Source organism: Octopus bimaculoides, chromosome 10, assembly GCF_046866305.1.
Source record: "Octopus bimaculoides isolate indiv1 chromosome 10, ASM4686630v1, whole genome shotgun sequence".
NCBI lineage: Eukaryota > Metazoa > Mollusca > Cephalopoda > Octopoda > Octopodidae > Octopus > Octopus bimaculoides.
The window spans coordinates 25,201,036-25,214,840 of NC_142937.1; the positions used below are offsets into that span (position 1 = coordinate 25,201,036).

General features: G+C 33.5%; 1 protein-coding gene across 1 annotated transcript in view; it reads right to left on the reverse strand.

Moving 5' to 3' along the window:
• LOC106879116 (uncharacterized) overlaps positions 1-13,805 on the reverse strand; it is a 98,995-nt gene that overhangs the window by 48,741 nt on the left and 36,449 nt on the right. The gene's annotated exons all lie outside the window — the stretch shown is intronic.

Consider the following 13,805-nt stretch of genomic DNA (forward strand, 5'->3'; position numbering starts at 1 on the left):
CTTTGAAGTCCAGTGTAAGCCACAAGCAAAACTATACACATGATGACCGGAGAACACTTAGGTTTGTATATTTATTTTACAACTCTTACTCATGTGTACAGATGTCAGTAAGTGTATGTACGTGTCAGCTATAAGATATGATATTTATCATGTAATTAATATTGATCATTTACATTTGAAAATTATGCTAATGTATACGATCAAATTATGCAAATGTATATAAAGAGGAAAGAAGGAGAAAAATGTGATACACAGAGTATTCGATGCATTTTAAAAATTCGTAATCATCAGTTTACTATTTTCATAATTGATGTAATGAATAAGTGACGTATTAATCTCGGAGAGAAATATTCAAAATCTTTAACGATTACGCACTAGTTTTAACCCTAGCGACATGAATTAATAAAATAATCTTGATACTAATTGGCTGGCTTCCCCACCTACCGACAACGCTCATCACTTAACTTTTTCAATGTATTAAGTAGAGCTCAGTCTATGACTAGTATTCAGATCATGTCTCAAGCTAGTTATCCAGTTTCCTGGATGATTCGTAGTTTCTTTTTTTTTCTTCCTTTCTTCCTAATCATTCTTGAAGTCCCTGCCCATGTTATAAGTGCTCCTTTGACTAAGCCACAAAATAATAATAATAATAATAATAATAATAATAATAATAATAATAATAATAATAATAATAATAATAATAATAATAATAATAAAATGAAAACAAATGTCGCAACTATGTAAAAAGCATGATGAGAATATTTCAATATTTGCTTTAAATTCATTTTTAATAAACAACAAATATTTCTCTAATCATTCGCTCGGATTATAGAAAAAGTATTCAAAATAAAAAATCAACATTATAGATGATTTTCAATTTGTATTTAAGACATCTTTTGGAAAGAAAATTCTTATAAGGTTTAGAAATTTGTTTAGGAATACACATTTTCTAGTAACATCTTTGAAAAAGAAAATGCGTTTGCTATAGTGTGTTGGTATACCAGTTTAATTCGCGGCCCACTATTAAATAGTTATGTGGTTTGTGGCCTACTATTAAAAGTTTGTATCTTCAATCACTGACTCATATTGTTAAGCTAGGTATAGAATATTTTAAGAAAAGCTTACAGATATTAAATATCTTTTCCGAGAGAACTCATAGAAATATGCTAATTTTCTTTATAATGTAATTATGTGTAATTTGTTTAATTATAACTGAAGTTTAATTAATATAAGAAAACGTTTTACAGCTAGATCAATATGGACGATTTTTAATTTGGTGTGCTGAATTTAAAATAATCTGAGGCCTCAGCTTAGAAAACAATAGTTTCAGTCAGGTAACTCTCTGTACTTATAATATCTATAGACAAAGGTTCCAAATACTGCCTCTAAAATCTCATAAGATTGAAGGGATACATATTGTAATTTATTAATTTCCCAGACAAACAAGAAGCTCCATAGAGCCTGTGTTCAACTCCTGGTTACATATTAATATAAGATTAAAAATCATCCTATTAGACGCTGATCAACAACACATTGCTTCTATCGCAGAACTAACAGAACGCAGAACTGTTATTTACGGTAACGATTAAAGCTAGACAGATTCCGCTGTTGAACGTTATGAGACTTCTCCACAGACACAGAACAGAAGGATGAAAGCATGATACGAAACATAGTTCCTTCCCCTGATTGTCCTTTATCCTGCTCAATCGGTTACTCACAGCTTTTCTTACATAATCTGACATTTAGTTCTGACAAGATAACCCTTAGAGAATAAGGTTAAGTCTAGAGTATAAATGAAAATCCTTGAATCAGAATAAATATACCCGTGTCTTATGCGTTCGGCTTAACTACTTCCAAATATACTGAATCGATATTTACAAACAATTCTAGTTAAAATGAATAAGAATATATTTTAATACATTTATGTCTTATAATATAATATATGAAATTTATAGATTAGTAAAACATCAGTTTAGTCGTCGAACTGGTTTACTTCAGCATTATTTTAATTAAATTAGATTTGGCTTATATTAACCGAATGAAACAGTAAAATACTGCATTGTTTGGTAGAACAATAACAAATAAGATAGAACGAATTTTAGAGCAACAAGGGCACTGCACCTGGACAATATATAATACACTTCAGCATTCTAGTTCTTGCCATGTATAACTATTTAAGAAACACGCAATGCATACATTTATATATATGAACGTTGACGTGCTGTGATGTTTCTACAAATGTTATGCAATTATGACAGTAATTGTCAAACTGCATATGTTCTATAAAGCTTTGAATACCATCCTGTTTTCCGTGTTATTAATTCTATATGTATGTATGTATTTATGTATGTATGTATGTATGTATGTATGTGTGTGTGTGCGTGTGTGCCTCTGTGTGAGTGTCTGTCTGTATGTATGAGTACATATATCTATATATACACAGAGTGAGGGGAGAGATATTTGCATTTTATATTTGTAGAAAATATTTTAAAGTTTTCATTAAATTAATTTAAGCAGATTATAGACGTTATTCAGCAAATTCAGCAAGCTGTGTTACATTTTTAAACTTATTAAATAACTGCAAGTATTATATCATTTGAAACCTCTAAAGTTATGAAATTTTGATCTTATAATAATATTCCATAGGATATTATGCATAAAAAGATTTCAACTTAAAAGATTAGAATACACAGCTTTTATCGATGATAAACTAAGTCGACTTGATATAAGGACTCGTTTTTGACGAGAAGCAGCCATGATTTTTTTTTCTGTCCCATATTGAAGTTGTAAGACAATTATTTCGCTGGATTTCATTACCTTAGTCAGAGGTGGGTCATGGAGATAGCGATTAGTTTATTTAATTTAAATGCTTAGTAATAGTTAGTCATTAAGACTAGCTTACTTGCATGTGATCAGATATTCAGGGTGGGTGAACGTGGAATTCGACTAGCAAGTGCAGTATTTTCAGGACAAAAATCCATACTTAGCATGCTTTGTCTGCAGTAGCTAATTCTTTAATGAGATTTCTTTTTGTTCTTGTTTTAAAACTTTAGGTAAAAGAGCATTTATCTGTTTAAATAACCGAAATAATGATAGAAATCGTTCTGACATTAATGAAGGTTACGTTGAATGACTACTGCAGATCTAACTTCGTCAGATAACTATCAATCAGAATAGTGTACTTTTTATAGCGTTGTGAATGGTGGTGTAAGATAACAGAACATTAAATGGAATGAAATAAGATTATATTGAGAAGCATTCCATCTGTTATCATGTCTGGTTCATAAAAATCTTGAGTAGAATCAAATGTCTTGAGCAATTAATCAACCTACCACATAGTTTCTGATTCTTATGTGGAATGACGTTCTTGTCTCTTTCATACCCGTATTACCTACAATGTATGACTAAAATGGTTTACAAATTTCTAAGATCCATTAATGTTTAATATGATAATAGGAAAAATAGTTAAATCCTCTTTCAATTATCTAAATTCACTTTTCGTTAAAGGATGGCAGTCTGCATAGAGATAAGGATGATAGTGGCTGTCTTGTCAACAAACTGTTGTTCGTCTATGGTTGAGACAATTATCTATCGTGAAACGCTCTACCTCGATAGTTTTCATACGAACACCTCATCGCTATAAGCGGTAGCATTGTATAATTACTGAGTGTTTCATTACTTCGTGCTGATTTCAAGATCTATTGCTTTTTTATTCATTTGTCTATCTATTTTTCATTTGGTTGAAGTAAGTAACGGAAAACTTGATTGAACAAATTATATCATTATTAAACTAACAATCACCTTCTGCTAAAAAAAGTTATTTGTGACAAATTCGAAGGAAGATTTTAGTCCGAAAATGTAATGGCCATAGAATGTCCTGCCTAAATTTGTCGAACAGTTTTCTACTTTAAATATTTGAGAAGATTCCTCATCATCTACCTCACTACTATAATCGTTGGTGCTATTTTCTAACTTTATTCTCCTCTAAAGTTCTTTCCCATTAGTCATTTAAGTTTACAATCTGTTACCATTTTTTGTTATATCTTTCCTTTATAGCCTTTAACTATCTCTCACCATATGCACTTAGATACGATCATACACTTCCATTACATTTATAAAACTATATCTAGATAATTGTTTTACTCTATGATTTTTTCATCAATAATGAACTTCCAACATTATTTAAAAATTAAATGGTATTAATGACAAACAGATGGAAGTCAAATACTGTTTATAAAAACCATTAATTTTTTTCCTCATTTATAAAAACCATTAATTTTTTCCACATATGAATTTCTGGCAAATTTCAATTTTTAGTTTCAAATATTGATAAGCCCTTTCATAAAATAATTCTCTTATTATAAAAAAAATAGCAAAATGTTTAAGTGCCAGTTTACTTAATGACCAAGTCTTCATTAATTAACAACATTTTACTCACTGTCACCGTATAAATTATGCTTATGGTATCTTTGTATCGTATCTCACCCTTTAATTGTCTGTTTTGCATAAATATATCTTAATCGTATCATCACTTTCATTGTATTTTCTTAACACTGTATATAAATATTCAGTATATCAAAGTAAAAGATTATCTAACTATTCCAGGGCCTGAGCAGAATCTGGTACTGGCATTCATGCTTCTTGCCAATCTCTATCATCCAACACTTCCAACACCAAATTTCAGTTAACTCCGAAACACTTCTTTGTCTAAAGGATAAACAATATATATGTGCGAAAAATAATTTTTCTCATCATTAAAATGCAATCGTAATTAAAATGTCCTTGTCGCCCAGTTTACTTTGTGAATTCGTGTGTGTGTGTGTGTGTGTGTGTGTGCGTGTGTGTGAGTGTGCGGGCGTGTTTGCGTGCGCTATTTCATAGTTCGTAGGGCTTTCTGGTAAAGTACATTTGACCATTTGATCTGTTGATCTGAAAATGGCTAACTTAAGCCAACGTTTGGAGGTTTTATTTGTATGACCTTTCACTGAGAGCTTTCAAATTTCCGACATTTTACGTTGACGGAGCAAAATGTATTGCTTCCTAGTAAGAAAAAAATCGATTTCTTTTCTCCATTCATACGTTTCCTAGTGTATTATTTGTTTTGTTGTAATATGTCACTTCCAATACTACTCGTATCGTAGTCAAGTGCAGATTCGGCTTTTAAAGAGCTAGCAATGCTTATTGCGCTGAGAAAGGTTTGTTATGCACTTCGCCAGGAATAATTTTCATATTAGATGAGTTTCATATCAAACAGCAATTTAATTGACAGAAGTGGACACATCTTTTGTTATGTGATGTAATTCCAGGTGTAAACCTACATATTAATCATAACCTATAGAGGCTAATATCACGAATAACATTGTATGCATTAGATGTTTTTGAGCTATGCAATAACAAGCGTTTACTGCCGTAATAATGCCAGCGTTAAGCGTCACATGAGTGTCATTGCATAACAGTTTATGTGTTAATTCACTCTGTTGCAACAAATGAAATATATATTTTTAACACTGAATTTGAAAAATGTAGACAACGTGCTTTATTTCTTATTATTATCATTATTATCACTATTATTATTATTATTATTATTATTATTATTATTATTATTATTATTGTCATTATTATTACTATTCTTCTTCTTTTTATTATTATTGACCGTTGGATGTGGGCTGCATAACAAACACATGATACAGTTAATGCAGCATTGATTTTTTTTTTCTGTACACAAAATTGTTTCAATAAAAAGGGTAATTTTCTCGTTTATTACTTTGTACATTAGATCAAAGTATTGTAATCGTGCTTAGAGATATATCAAATAATATAGTATCAAGTGAGCCGTGAAACCGCGAATTTCTACAATACTTTAGCTATAACGAACGTTTGTTAAAGGAAGCTTTATTAATACACGATTAATTAATATATCACGTTGATCCTACTCATTTATTTGAGAAACATGTTTTTACAAAATATCATTGATATAACTAAAACCAGTTTACAAATACCATAGAGTTTTACCAATACGAAGTGCATGCAACTTGAAATTATAAGAAGTAAAGTAACTATAATTATAAAAACAATGTTTGGTAAAGATGTAAAGTAAAGCAGCTAAATGTAGTGTCTAAATCACTTGCTGCATAACTTCCCTCCAACGTCCATTTTATGTATTGTTAAATAGATCATGGACAGATTTCACAATAAAAAGGAAGTTAGACTTTTACAAGTTAGCTTTTCCAAATGGTATGCTGCTTAATGTAGCAAAAAAAACAAAACTGTGCAATAATTAAAAACACTGTTAAAAGTAAAAATTATACTTCCTGCTCTACCAGCAACACATCTTTTGGAATTGCGCATGTCCTGACGCTTATGCTAATAGTTACATTGTGTCACAAAAAAGCACGTGATTTCTACGTTATATCCAATACAGTAACATCATGTTTTGTAAAAAGAATTTACGAAGATGTTTCTGAAACTGCTTTAGCGTTTATTACACAAACGCCATTTCGTAGGGTGACAAAGTGTATTTTTAGTTCCAGTGTTTCTGTTACATAGATATTGATAATATCAATTTTCTTTAGCAGAGTGTTGCATGTCACTGCTGTGGATATTTGTTTAATATTTACTCATTATTTTATACTGTAAATTGTGAACAATAGCGCTGTTGTTTACAGGTTTTGAATAGGATAATCGCTATTTCACTGCTTTTCTGAGGGCCATAGGGACAAAAATGTTTGTAACTGGATGCAGAACAAATATGATGGCGTTCCACTTTTTTCGACTTTTCTCGCCAATGTCTGGTACACTTCGCTAATATACAACGGCGAAAGACTCACCCCTGCAGAGATATATATGACCTTTTTCTTCATATTCTTATGATGTAGTCACCATTGATGAAATATCGGTGACCATGTTCTAAGTATATGAATAAACTTCTTTTATATACTAATTTATGTTCAACATCACATTCTTTTCGTAATTGTGAAATGACTAGGTTATCAGATAGATATTTTGTGCATACATACATACATACATACATACATACATATACACATGCACACACATTTGTAGTTAACAGTTACTTCAAAGTTTTAGCATCCATCGTCTGTTAGCGTCTGGTTCGCTGAAACTTCGAAGCCGCTGTCAAACTATTCCGGCTATTGCTGGAATTCATCTACAAGGGAGTAGACTGGAGCAATGTAAAATGACGTGCTTTGCTCAAGAACACAATACTCCACCCGGTATTGTACAATCGTAAAGGCAGGACTCTAATCACTAAGCTACGCGCCTTCACATATTGCAGCTAGGTAACTTCTAACTAGTTGATAATTGTAAGAAAGATAGTTGTATCAGATGTGACATATAAAAAGAAAAAGTGAAAAGAAATACTTCGTCACAGTTGTCCTAACAAATACAACCTATACAGTTTTAGATCAAGATTATAGATAAGTCGTTTTCCTTGAAGCGAAATGGCTGAGTGGATATAATTGTGAAAACCTACATTCATGGTTTATGTTGAAATCCACAACAGGTGTTTCTCTAATTAATTTTTCAGTGGAACGCAGCTCACCAACCTGTCGAGGTGGGCTATAGATCGATAAATGTCTGCGACGAAAGTGGCTTTATATCTATGTATAAATTCATCATTCAGCTAATTATCATAACCAAAGCAAATCATCGACCTGTGTAAAGGGACTTTTTGCGTCTATAATAATTCACACCAACAATTCGTAATTTTAAAAATACATTTTTTACAGCATTTATATTCTCTATGAATTTCAGCCCTAGACCAGCAATTTTGAGTGAGGAAAGTACTTGACAGATATTTCATTTTATCGCTTCGATAACGATGAAAGGCGAAGTTGATCTCAGCAAATTTGAAACCCATTCTATAGTAAAATAACTGACATGTAGGTTTTCTATTATACGCTAGTCAGACTAAAGAAGAAAAGATGTCAAGCATGAATTTAATAAGTCAAATGACATTGACTAATTTAAAGAGTATTGTTTGTAATCTGTCTTTAGGACTGTATAATTCAGAATTAAAGGATTAAATGTTTAACAAATGCTTTTTCTTTGTCGTTTTTGTTTACTGTAGATCAGACTTCAGACTTTAATGTGAAAGATATTCAAACATTGTTGTTAAAATAATGAAACAGCTGTAGGATTTTCCTGGATTATATATACATATATATACATAGATAAATACATACATGCATGTATATATATATTAGACACATGAAAAGAGAGAAAAAGAGAAAGACATACATATGAGAACTAATTATATGGTTTCCGTTTCCCAGTGATTTGCCTACAAAGATTAATCCATAGATTAAGCGAACAGCTGATGGCTGTGAGGATACCCTCAGTTTGAAACAGCGAGGAAGTAGTGGCGTGCATGATCTTTCAGCAAGCGGGGCATTCTACACTAATCTGATAATACGTTAAATATTCGGCAGATCGCCAAACTGTTAAATATGTCCAATAATCTTCAATTAGCGCAGGATTAAATTCTAGTAAGTTGCATACGATAATTGGAGCCATTATAAACAAACCAAGCAATTAGATTTGTCGGTGGTACAAAAAGAGAAAGTAATGACTACAAAATTTATAACCACGTCTGTTGTATTGAATTTAGAAGTAATCTAATCATCTAATATATGTTAAAAACGTACGATTAGTAAATTTGATTGATATAAAAATATATTTTGTTTTGAAAAAGAATTTTAATGTGTAAATCTAAAATTTAAAGCGTTTTTAATCCTGTAAGTAGTTGTTCACAGCAATAACATTAAAACCAACGACAAAGTACTGCTAATGATGTTAATTAATGTTGATTAATAGAGTCTTGATAAACATGAAGCTAGAGACACAACAACATCGGTGACCGTGTCAACTGGAAATTTTTAAGATTTAGTCAGAAAGAAGCAATAGCAATGGCGTTGGTATGATGCCTGAGACTAGTACGATACGATTAATGTTCTTATATTTTGAACATCTGTAAGTCGACAAGTGAAAGAAAGGTTAGAGAAGGTGAAATTACAGAGGGTTGATGGTACATTAAAGACTAATGGGCAATGTGGTTAGCTTGAAGCTGAGAGCGGAAGATGCAGTGAGAATGAAAAGATGAGAGGAGACGTGTACCAGGTTGGCTGGGGATGGAGGCGTATGCTACTCCAGACTACAAGTCACTACCGTGACCAAAGCACAGTGAAGGAATGACATGTCTGATGCCAGATAGTTTCCAAAGTATCACCTCAGCAATTTTAATATTCATTCCTAATTTGAGGACAAGAGTAAGTAATTTCGAGAGGAGGGGCTAAGTCAATTACATTGACCCCAGTGCGTAACTGGTACTTATTTAATCGACCCCGAAAAGATGAAAGACAAAGTCGACCTCGGCGGAATTTGAACTCAGAACGTAACGACAGACACCGCTAAGCATTTCGCCCGGCGCGCTAACGATTCTGCCAGCTCTCCGCTTTTCGGGCAGAATATATTGTGTTAATTCTTTCACCTCTTTACGTTCTGAGTTCAAATTCTGGTACGTCTAAATTTGCCATTCACTCATCCGAGGTTGTAAAAATAAGATACCAGTCAAGTACTGTGAACGATGTAGTAGGCTATTCGCCTTCCTCAAATTTCAAATCTGGCAACCAAAGACTATGAATATTGGTTATAGTTGTGGTGGCGGTGGTAATCATTCTTCTGATAATGCACAATAAATCAGTAGCAATCAATGCTGGCCGCTGGAAGTGTTCCCATTGCTGCTGTAATGTGTGTGATGAGGATAGCGTCTCTCTCTCTCTCTCTCCCTCCCTCTCTCTTATACATATATTCAAACACACATGCACACACACACACACATATATATATATAACAAAAAAAAAGCCACCTAATCCAAATAGTTTGATAAGCAATTAACTGATGTATTGAAATCTTAACCTTCAAGTAACATGTATCACACTTGGACTAACAAATCTGGATTATCTCGTTCTCTCACGCATAATAATTACTCGCTGGCGTCATGAAATCTATTTCTCTCTCCCCTCTCCTCCTCTCTCTCTTTCTCTCCTTTCATTCTAAATGCACACACTCGCACACACTATACATATAGATAGATACACACACACACACACACATATATACATATATATATATATATATATATATATATATATATAAACACACGTGACTACACACATACACACGTGTGTATATGTATGTATGTATGTATGTATGTACACACACACACACACACACACATATATATATATATATATATATTGGCGTCAGGAAATATATGTCTGCCTCACTCGCTCATTTGATTAACGCAGTCAATCTTTCTCTTGAAAGTATGCACATATAATGTGATATATATTGATAAGTGTTTATATACTAGAAAATTACCCGTCATATAACGTGTAACTTTGAATGTATACGATGGGTAATATCATGAAATATGGCATACACTTAATAATCATAATTTAACTTTTATCAAATTTCTTGGTAGTTATGCAGAATGATGAAATGAATACTAACTTTCAAAAGAAAAATATTTATTTACTTAAAAAACTCCCCCATAACGACTCCTCCTCCTCCTCCTCCTCCTCCACCCTCTTCCTCCTCCTCCATCCTCTTCCTCCTCCTCCACACTCTTCCTCCTCCTCCACACTCTTCCTCCTCCTCCACCCTCTTCCTCCTCATTCTCCTCAATGATACTTTGTCTCTCACTGTGTGTATTGCGTTGCTTTACTGGTTACCTGTCACCAAGCCTAGTATGTGCACCTTTATATTAACTCTCTGTATGTTTCTTTTAGCCTCTCTACCCTTCACCCTCTAGGACGTATGGCGTGAATGGATAATTCAACCAGCAAACAGATATATCGGCCATTATGACATACAGATGCTTTCATATACACTTCTTTCAAAAATACACGCACACACAAATGCACACACTCTCCCAGTAACTCTCTCTCTCTATCTCTCCCAACCACACTCACCCTGTCTCTCTTGCTGAATCGTTAGCATGCCGCCTTCACATCGGGGGGTCGATAAAATAAGTACCAGTCGAATACTAGTGTTAACTTAGCCCCTCCTCCGAAGTTACTGGCCTTGTGCAAAAATTTGAAATCATTACTATTATTATTATTATGATTATTATTATTATTATTATCATTATATTACTACTGATAGTGGTGGTGGTGGTGGTATTATTATTATTATTATTATTATTATTATTATTATTATTATTAGTAGTAGTAGTAGTAGTAGTAGTAGTAGTATATACCTACAGCCGTTTAAAAGTTCGGGAAACCCATTTTTATTTGAATCTGTATAATTGCTAGAGTCGTCAATGTGTCGGCGCTTTATTGCGTTAATGCTCAAGAGGTGTAAATTTTAACTTATACATTAACTCTCGATATATACGCTGTAGAAGAGTATTGATTTCTGCAAGCAATCATCGACCAACTAGTCACTGCTATCGTTGCTGCTTATCTCCAAGTAACCTTTTAATTAGCAGACCTCTTAACAGAGATATTTCAGACTTCGTGGCCTCCTTTTAAATTCAGGTAATGTATTTATGAATATGAGGCAGTGAACTAGCTAGATTGTAGCACCCTTTTAAATTTAGTTAGAGTATTTATAACTATAAGACGGTGAGCAAGCAGAAGTGTTAGCACAGCTGACAAAATACTTAGCGGCGTTACTTTCGTCACTTTTCGTTTCGAATTCAAATCACGCAGAAGACACTTTTGTCTCTTATCCCTTTCAGAGTCGATAAAATAAAGTACTAGTCATTTACTGGAGTAACCGTAATCAGCGTGTTCCCCTCCCATCAAAATTGCTGGCCTCGAACCTGTAAAGAACCGGCGTCACATTCAGGAGGACTGCTGTGATATTGGTCACTTGTACTCTATGGAAGTCGAGTAACCAGCCTGAGTCCTAAGATTAAGAGAAATAAAATAAACAAAAAGATATATGTATATGACTATGTCAGCCGCTCTTACTTTTCTATCCTTAGACGATAGCGTATGAATGCTGGAAATTCGGCTGCTCTTTCTAGCGGGACCAGCAACCATTAACTCAAGCATTAACAATAAATCGCCAATGAAACTATTTTATTGCTTTGTCTGACACTGACAGAGTGCAAAATTTCCCATTTTCGGATCTAATTTGACTTGTAGAAAGTCTCTTTCAATTCGTGCCGCAACGACAAGACATAATGCGAGACTTGTGTATTTTCTTCTATTGTTATCGATATTGTTTCTTCTTCAGTAATTAAAATCCCTGTGTTAATAGCCAAGTCATATGATTACAAATCTACTTCACTTGACTACGTATGTATGCATACACAACTGAGAGCTCTAAACAGTAACAGTTATGTGGAAATAATGGATGTTTTGTTAGCTTTACAACGTTAGAATAAAGAGCCTAGCATATCAGAATCATAACAGAAACGCTAATAGCAATGTTTTAGCAAATGGGTCGATTACGCATAAATGATTAGTTCAAGAATTGGTGAAATAAATTGTCTGTATATCTATTTCTTTATTGCCCACAAGGGGCTACACACAGAGGGGACAAACAAGAACAGACAAAGGGATTAAGTCGATTACATCGACCCTGGTGCGTAATTGGTACTTAGTTAATCGACCCCAAAAGGATGAAAGGCAAAGTCGACCTCGGTGGATTTTGAACTCAGAACGTAGCAACGGGCGAAATGTCGCTAAGCATTTCGTCCAGCGCGCTAACGATTCTGCCAGCTCACCGCCTTTAACTTGTCTATATATCACGACTATGTTTAAATACTGGGAGGTTTTTCTTGTTATAGCCCAACCGAATAACTACGTGAGTGAAAGACTCTACCCCATTAACTATCTCATTTGCATATAAACTATATGTAACTGGGTCATACAGCTATTTGGTTACACTATAAAATATTTCTTGTATTTTTCTAATGATGACGATAAGTATATATGTACGCGTTTTGTGTGTTTGTGTGTGTGTGTGTATACACACACACACACACACACACACACACACACATATATATATATATATATATATACATACATACATACATATATACATTTACAATTCGTGCTTTTGTGTGTGTAATGAGGGGGTTCTGTGTCAATAAATACGTAAATATATGTTGTCTGTTCCTACAGAACGTGTTTTGTCATGGTATATCTTAATTGTTTGGGAAGTATGTGTCTATAACATTTGAAGCTCAACCAAGAAATGGTTTTGTCATTTGCAGTTCAAAAGCGAAACACCTGTATGGAAAACTCTGTATGTTATACTTTTGCTGTCGATCACTTCATAAAATTTAACTAAATGGGACCCAAATTCTCAATATTTAGTCACTCACATCATAAATGTTCCGTTGGAATCCTTTAACTAGCTTCAAAATAATAACCTTAATTTATGTTTTAAAGTGTGTGTGTCTGTGTGTGTGTGTGTGTGTGTGTGTGTGTGTGTGTGTGTGTGTGTGTGTGTATGTGTATGTGTGTGTGTGCATGCTGTAATTCAGTCGGCACTGATCGAGGAGACTATGCTCAAAGATATTAAAATATTAGGAGTGGCTATGTGGTAAGTAGCGGGTTCAGTTCCAATGCGTGGCATCTTGAGCAAGTGTCTTCTCCTATAGCCTCGGGCCGACCAAAGCCTTGTGAGTGGATTTGGCAGACGGAAACTGAAAGAAGCCCGTCGTATATATGTATATGTATATGTATATGTATATATATATATATATGTGTGTGTGTTTTTTGTGTTCGTGTTTGCCCCCCCCCCAACATCGCTTGACA